General features: G+C 40.2%; 1 long non-coding RNA gene across 1 annotated transcript in view; it reads right to left on the reverse strand.

Moving 5' to 3' along the window:
* Window positions 1-7,080, reverse strand: part of LOC142159310 (uncharacterized) — a 361,481-nt gene extending 354,401 nt beyond the window's left edge. Inside the window, exon 1 of the long non-coding RNA XR_012692937.1 lies at window positions 7,003-7,080. This is a non-coding gene — a long non-coding RNA (uncharacterized LOC142159310). The remainder of the gene's footprint in view (window positions 1-7,002) is intronic.
* Window positions 7,081-7,948: the final 868 nt, after the last annotated feature.

Genomic DNA, 7,948 nt, shown 5'->3' on the forward strand with positions numbered 1-7,948 from the left:
CATCTGGAATGTGTCCTCTAGATGTGGAAGGTGCCTCCTGCAGTTGGGGGAGGTAACATTTTACATTTTAACAGAGCTGCAGAGCCAGGGAAAAACTGAACAAAGTATTTTACCTTAATGGGTCCTATTGATATTGCAATGTTGGGGTTTATTGTCCTATATACATGCATTAGTATCAGCACTATAGCATACAAAGAGCTTGGGGTATATTTACTAAACTGTAGGTTTGAAAAAGTGGAGATGTTGCCTGAAGCAACCAATCACATTCTAGCTGTCATTTTGTAGAATGTACTAAATAAATGATAACTAGAATCTGATTGGTTGCTATAGGCAACATCTCCACTTTTTCAAACCCGCAGTTTAGTAAATATACTCCTTGTGTCTGTACTTTATGTGTGAGTTTCTTTGTCCAAAATAATAACTGTACATGGTTAACCTTCTCCAACCTGTGTCTGGTCTCATAATTTATAGATGTTTTGCATCCTCCATTTCCATAAACACTGATCCCTACTTTCTACAGGGATTGTGCAACATGATGGCCCCACCAATATAGCAATTGTCCACCATATATGATCAAATCCAATCCAAACAGATCATATCTTCTTCATGTATAGGGATTTTTTGGATGTCACATGATACAATGGTTAGTCAATTTGCTAAAACTAACCGGCCAAAATCTTGTATTTCAACTAGAAAAAAATAAAGTAATTTAGCAATTTTGGAATGTCTACAAATGTCAGTGTATTGCAGCTAGCTTCCGACTTCATAAAGGTTGCACTGATATATATTTTTTAACAACTGAATTTTATGTTAAGGTGCTGCTGGAATAATGTTTTCTTTTAAAATGTGTTTTGTTTTTTAACAAAAAAAAGTTCTATAAAAAAGAACTAAAATAAATAGAATAAATATACATTATAAATGACAACTCTTAAAACTCTTAACTTGTTTGTTTGACCCAGTAATAAATGCAAGTTGTGAATTGATAGAACTATTGGTCCAATATAACAAGTGAACCCAAAAACTGACCCGCTAGGGACTTACTTGTCCCCAATTAGAAACCGGTAGCTGTTATCACCCAGATATGTCCCAACTATTCCTGATTATATAACCCAGATAATCCATAATGCTGCATAGAGGTGGAAAGGTTTAAATACAGATGTAACGCTGCTGGAAAATACTTTCCATCCGGGCAATAACATTTGAACAAGACATCTCTTTGGAATGCTTCCACCATTGTCCTATTCAGCAAAGGAATATTGTAGAAAACATTAATGGAGGCAACGCACATCAAGTATACGCACTTCCGAATTCAACAAGGAGCGGATGTAAAGATGGTGATGATTACGGGTCTAGGTCCGCTCTGCTCTAACAGACAATACACTGCAGGATATGTCCAATACATATGTGGAATATAAAGTCCCAAAAGAACGTACAGAAAAAAAAAATATTCAATTAATGTCACCTGTTAGTATTGACTATATTATTAACAACTGACATTAACTGAATAGTTGTTTTTTTTATATGACAAAACTTTTTTTTTCTCCATAAAATACATTTATTAGGATAATATTAGTATGGTAGTAATAAAATGCAATGTTACAATTGTTCTTGATTGGCACTTACACCTGACCTGTAGCTGGTGCAAGTGGTACGACAGAAAAATACGTACCCTTCAAATGCCCAAAGCTTGAATCGGACGCTGCTGCATGCGCTGAACATTGGCTCGCCCTTATAGTACATTGCATACACCCCTTCCTCTCCCCGTTCCGCCACTGATATTGTAGGCTGTTGGAAGTGTCCTTTGCGCTCGAAGATGAATTGGAAGTTAGTGCGTTCAGTGGTGTATGGTCCAGTTCTAAGCATGCGCAAAGCGAGCAATATACGCCATGTATCTGCATTTGCGCGCCTTAATGAATCAGGCCCCAGATGTTTCTATAATAATGATCAGTTTCTGTATAATGTTCCTTTAAGCATAATAAGTAACATGGCTCTTCAGTTGTGTTGGAACTACAAGTCTCAGCAGTCCCTGTCTTTACCCTTTAGCAAGAAGTATTGTAGAAATATAAGATATTTTAATAACAAATCATAACTACAATACATATTCCTTTTGGCCAGATTTGGCAAACTGTGGCTTTCCAGCTTTTGTGGAACTACAATTCCCAGCAGGCCCTGCCAGCCTCGATGCCTGTGTGGCCTCTTTGTAGCTATAAATGGTCAGAGATTCTGTATCTTGTGCCACGATTAATTTTCTAACAACATCCACACTCCGCTTCCCATTGACATCTGCTCTTGTAACTGAAACCACAGTCTCTGGGTATAATAGTGCAAAACCAGCTTCCTAAGTTATAATTAAGTTCTGCCAACTTCTATCAGAATAATTTATTTTTCCTGCGTGGGATTCTGTCTCTAACAAACTTTCCCATAGTCCAACATACTAATCATGGACAGGAAATAGTCTGATTTCACAAACTCTGCAAGTTCTACAGTTACACATCAGTGCTACATGTTTACCAGAGCAGTCTTATTAATGCTATATCGAAAGATACTTAGAAACTGTATAGATACATTTATGGCTAAACATGACTTTGGGGGCTCATTTAAACATTGTTATTAGTAGTAGTATTTATTTATAAGGCATCACAAGATCTGCAGAGCTGTACAATGGGCTGAAGAGCATGACAAGAAGTATAGAGTACAACAGGCAATGACATACTGGAAGCATAACAGCTTGTATTATTATTATTATTATTATTACCATTTATTTATATAGCGCCACTAATTCCGCAGCGCTGTACAGAGAACTCATTCACATCAGTCCCTGCCCCATTGGGGCTTACAGTCTAAATTCCATAACATACACACAGACACAGACAGACACAGACACAGACAGACAGAGACACGCAGACTAGGTTTAATTTGATAGCAGCCAATTAACCTACCAGTATGCTTTTGGAGTGTGTGAGGAAACCGGAGCACCCGGAGGAAACCCACGCAAACACGGGGAGAACATACAAACTCCACACAGATAAGGCCATGGTCGGGAATTGAACTTAAGACCCCAGTGCTGTAAGGCAGAAGTGCTAACCACTGAGCCACCATGCTGCCCTGTACAGACCATTCAGGGTGTATGATAGGTGATGTAGAGGAAATGCAAGAGGTGGGGGCCAGGAAACATGGGACGGGTCGAGGTGGGATCAGACGAGGAGACAAGAGGAATGAGTACCTGCTTGCAAGAGCTTACAATCTAGAAGGAGGGACAATAGGGACACAAGACAGGGTGACAGAGGGCGAATGTGGGAGTAGGAAGAGTGGGCTAGTGGGGGAAAAATTAGGAGGAGGATAAACTGTGATGGACAAGTGAGTGTTGAGGGAGTGTTTGAAGAAGTGGAGGCTGGGGGAGAGGCTGATTGTGGCCGGAGAGAGATCCAAAGCTGTGGGGCAGCACGGGAGACATCTTGGAGGCAGGAGTGTGACGTGGTAAGCAGCGAAGGGTTGAGACGGATCGTGGCAGACAGGAGGAAGTGTGGAGTGAGATGAAGTTGGGGATGTGGAGGGGGTGGGAGAGGATGAGGTCTTTGTAGCTGAGGGTAAGGTAGGAAAAAAACGTATTTTTGTGCACTTTTTTTAATGGTTTTTCCAATAAAATTTATTGTCCTGTAGCATGCTTTAAAGCTTGTGTTTTAATAACTTGAACAAGCCTATAGAATTTTAGGCTGCAATAATGGAATCATCACCACTGAATCTTATTTTTAATGTGCTAAGTTTTTGGTAACATCTGAAAAGCACTAAAAAGAAGCTAGGCATGAATGGCGCCTTAAGGGGGTGTAGTTGCAATTTATTTTGTATTGATACAATGTTTAGCAAAAGTCTAGTTTTGTAGGTTTGTGTTTATCGGTCTTCGTCAGCCTACCAGCTCTGTATCCAATAGAAGAGTAGAAGCTCTAGACACGCCCCTCACGACCCTATTTGGGGAACGGTTGTGAAGAGTCGTCAACTACCCCGCGAATGACGGAACTCTCTGTAACAACGTGAGGTTGGGCAAAACTCTGTTGGATTTGATTGGTGAGATGGTGCCAGGGTAACATTTTAGTTATATTTTAGACCCTAACGCAAAGTCTCCTAACATGTTTGATGCCACAAATTGCTTACTTATCGACCAACGGAAAGGTTAATGTAATCTCAATGTTTGCGAGACTTTGCTTTGGCTAAGACTGTGTCAGTGCTTGTTTTTGCATTTCCCATAAAGGTAAAAATGGCCATCACTATATTGGAAAGATTATTTACCTTACGACAGTTTAAGACTGTTCACAATTCACTAACACAGAAAAAAGACACCTTGCACACGAATAGTAATATATAGTAATATATAGAAATATATAGTAATATATACCGGTAGATATAATTTCCCTGCTTGAGTGAATATAGCAGGATATGTTACTAAGTTGGACCCAACTGCTTTGCAAGGCAATTACCCTGATACAAATCAACAAGAAACAGACCTAATAATATCCATGTAGCAAATTAATATATTTCTGACATAAGAGAGGTTCTAAATTCTGGACCACAAATAACCCCTAGATACTTCCTAACTCCTACCCAGTGGAATCCATCTATTCGAGTGAGCCGTCACAATGTACGTTGGGATGATATCCTTAAAACATGACCGGTTGTGGTACTTTAGGAGCAGAGATGAATACTGTGGATCAGTGAATTCTGATTTTAAAAAATAGGACAACAGACATTTATTAGTCATTTTACTTCTGTAAGATTCGTTTCATTCATGACTAACAAATTAACACTATGAGGCCAATTCTAGATTGTAACCTATTAATTTATGGTAGGGTCGTACTCTTGTCGGGAAATCCTTCCTGGACATTCCCTTGTTCCTCTGTTGAAGAAAAGATCTTTGTACAGAATGAGGTTGGATTCCCAAACCGAAGCAAACAAGACCCCAATAACTGGATACGTTTAAAAGAGGGTCTTTAAGATGTGGGCAAATAAATTGGGTGGGAATAGGAGGTTGGTTTCTCTAGATTGGGATAGGGTCAGACTTATCAAAAGATTAATGTTTGCAATAAATCAGTAGCAACAAGTGATCTTAGGTTATATTAATAGTTCTACCTAGTTAAATGATTTATTATTAATACCAATAAAAATTATTTGAATACATCCTAAAAATCACACAATTGTCTATCACCTTAACAAATTTTCTTACTTTCTGTAACAGTATTAATAAAACATATTTCTATAGAATTATATATAATTTTTATACTTTATATATAATTAAGAATCCTTTACTTGCTTAAGTTCTGTAAACTACAAAGGGTTCCGGCTCTTTGTCGAGTGTATCCCTACAAAATTCCGTAACAATGTCAGTTGAAGTATCAGGTAACTCTTCTCTAGTACCAGTTTGGTAACTTGTTCAAGAAGTAAGAGTAGGACTATTAGACTGGCCATGACTTAACATGAACTACACAGCTGGTAGGATCAATACATCAGAACGTGTTTCTGCCCGGTAAGTAGAAGTCCGGTTTGAAGTCCTTTAGTTTTCCCATCCTGAACTTCTATTTTCTCCCTGTACTCCTGATATCACGGTAAGTCGCTGCTTGATAGATGACTGATGCTGTAGTCTCTGCTCTCTGTCAATATAGAACTTTAATCTCTACTATCTTAACTATCCAATTAGTAGCCCCTACTAATCTCTGTTCATATATTCTATTCCTGCTGTACTTGTCTTAACTTCCGCCACTGATCCCATTTTCTTTATATATCAGATAGCCTGCTTGTGTTTCTGCTTCGTTCCCTGTCTGTCTGTCTCTTTTATTAAACGTAGGGGTATATTAATATAATATGGGATTGATGGGGGCTAGTAATATATTGTAGATGCTAGTAATGCAACGTGGGGCTAATAACTTAATAATAAGGCTAAATAAGGCTAAATTATTATTATGAGGGAAAGGGCCTATTTATTAAATGTGGGTATTATTGATTTAATGTTGTAGTTGGTTGGGGGACAGTGGCTTAAGGTGTTCTTTCGATGCTCGACTTTCCAGGAGGTGAATAGTACCTATCCCTTTTCCAATTAGGGGCCACAAGATTCCAGGATCCAGACAAGTAGCAACTGAGCTTAAGACACCAGCAGCAGGTAGTGAGAGCTGCAACAGGTAGAAGAGAGCAGCATAGTCTGCCATCTGTCCTGATTTTGGTGGGTACAGTCCAGTTTTGGGGAGCTGTCCTGCACACTCAGGACTTTGTCTGGCCTGCAGGTAGTCTGGAGACATGTCATCCCTAATCCACCCCTGCCATAGAATTCTCCCCCACCTGGAGCAACGTAGGAGTTTGCTGGTGTGAAGAGATGATCTTCTCCACCGGTGTCCAAAGCAATTAAGCGGGAGGGTGCAAACGTGACAAGGGGAGAATTGTGGCGTAGCCTATGTGACAAGGAGCATATGTTCCCCAACCATTCTCCCTTTGTCACATATGAGGGGGGTGGGGGGGAGTAATACTCTTACACACGGGCCCATTAAAATCATATATTGTTTAGTACAAGCAGGGCTGCCAAGAAGAATTCAGGGCCCGGGTACAACAAATTCATGGGGCCCCCCTCATAGTGAAGTAAGCCCCAAAATTTTTTTGCGCCGCCTTACGGCGGCGCAAAAAAAATTAGCTGTATGGTCATATATTCAGGGGCGTGGCTAGCCAAACGGCAGTGCAAAAATTTTGGGAGGTGTGGTCATGCATTTGGGGGCGTGGCAAATGTGCCATTGGGGCGTGGCTAACATAAAAACCACTAGGCTCTCAATTCGCCGGAGCGTCACATATGTTCAAGCATTCCTGACTTTCAGGACATCTACCACCACAGGGTAGTATACAAACAATGCAGTGTGTACACAAACAGTTCAGTCTTGGCCTACACCTTACATTGGACACAACATTCACCAAAAATTGGTATTGTCCCTACTAGAATCACAACATTTCACACACTGTGCTGCTCTCTCCTACCTGTTCTTCTCACTTTCTCCACCTGTGGCTGCTGCTTTCTTTAGTTGTGGCTTGTCCGGATCCGGAAATGTTGAAGGACCTATTTTGGAAAAAAAATGGCTACATTTAGAAAATTACAGCCAGCCCCAGCGTTAAATCAATAGCACCCACGATTAATAATTAGGCCTTCCTCCAGCCCCAACATTAAAATAATACTATTCACATTTAATAAATAAACCTATTTCCCTTCCTGCAAACAGCCCCAGCAATACCTATTTCCCGCAACCATCACTGCCATTAAATAATTCATAGTCACATTTAATAAATAGACCTCATTCTCCCTAAACTCACCCCAAGATTCAATAGCCCCCAAACCACCCCATCTTAAATTAATAGTCCCTACTATTACATTGCCTCACCATCACCCTACAAACAAAATAGCGCCCATTAATTAGCTGCCACCTACCTCACACACACTACATTGCAACAAGCCCCCTGTGCCATTACACACACAATACTGTGCCCCTTCATCACAACTACACTGTACCCCCTTATGCTCACACTGCGACCTCCATGCTGCTTTTCCCCCTTCTTTTTTACTTTGTGCCTCTCTCCCACTTTTTTTCCTCCTCTGTTCCTCTCTCCCACTTTTTTTTTATTCCTCTGTGGCTCTCTCCTTTTTTTCCTCCTCTGTTCCTCTCTCCCCAATTTTTTTTTATTCCTCTGTGGCTCTCTCCTTTTTTTCCTCCTCTGTTCCTCTCTCCCACTTTTTTTTTTTATTCCCCTGTGGCTCTCTCCTTTTTTTCCTCCTCTGTTCCTCTCTCCCACTTTTTTGTTTATTCCCCTGTGGCTCTCTCCTTTTTTTCCTCCTCTGTTCCTCTCTCCCACTTTTTTTTTTTATTCCTCTGTGGCTCTCTCCTTTTTTTCCTCCTCTGTTCCTCTCTCCCACTTTTTTGTTTATTCCCCT

This window comes from Mixophyes fleayi, chromosome 5 (assembly GCF_038048845.1).
Source record: "Mixophyes fleayi isolate aMixFle1 chromosome 5, aMixFle1.hap1, whole genome shotgun sequence".
NCBI classification, from domain to species: domain Eukaryota; kingdom Metazoa; phylum Chordata; class Amphibia; order Anura; family Limnodynastidae; genus Mixophyes; species Mixophyes fleayi.